Here is a 729-nt window from a genome sequence, read left to right on the forward strand (position 1 = left end):
GTATATCACTCTATCAAATCAATCAATCAATTCATCATTCTCTTTATCTATCTATCTATCTATCTATCTATCTATCTATCTATCTATTGATCGATCTATCCATCTGTTTGTATGTATGTATCTATGTATTATGTCTGTTTGACTGTCTGCCTATATACATATGTAACCCGTGCGCATACGACTATGTGTAGGCTGGTATTTGTATAATAAGTATTAATAAAATCATTACTCTCCAGCTGGCATCCTCTCTCGTTCATTTCCTATCTTAGCTTAAGTATTGGGCATCATATAATTGTAATACCTTCCCAGGGATCTTTAGAAAGAAATTTTCAATATCCTGAATCTCGCTAGAAATGTCATAGCACTGACTGAATTAATGCTGCCTCGTTTACAGCACGATAAGACAAAAGAATGTCTCTTCGTATTTCTATATTTCTTCTTCTATACCTTGACAACTTCATATCTGGAAACGGATGCAATATTTTAATATGCACCAGCCCGTGTAAACGATTCATACATACATACATGCATGCATGCATACATACATGCATATATACATACATATATACATACATACATACATGCATACATACATACATACATGCATGAATGCATACATACATACATACATACATACATGAATACATATGTACATACATGAATACATACGTACATACATATGTATACACATACAAACATACATACATGCGTGTGCATATATGTATATAT

Source organism: Octopus bimaculoides, chromosome 10, assembly GCF_001194135.2.
Source record: "Octopus bimaculoides isolate UCB-OBI-ISO-001 chromosome 10, ASM119413v2, whole genome shotgun sequence".
NCBI classification, from domain to species: Eukaryota; Metazoa; Mollusca; class Cephalopoda; order Octopoda; family Octopodidae; genus Octopus; species Octopus bimaculoides.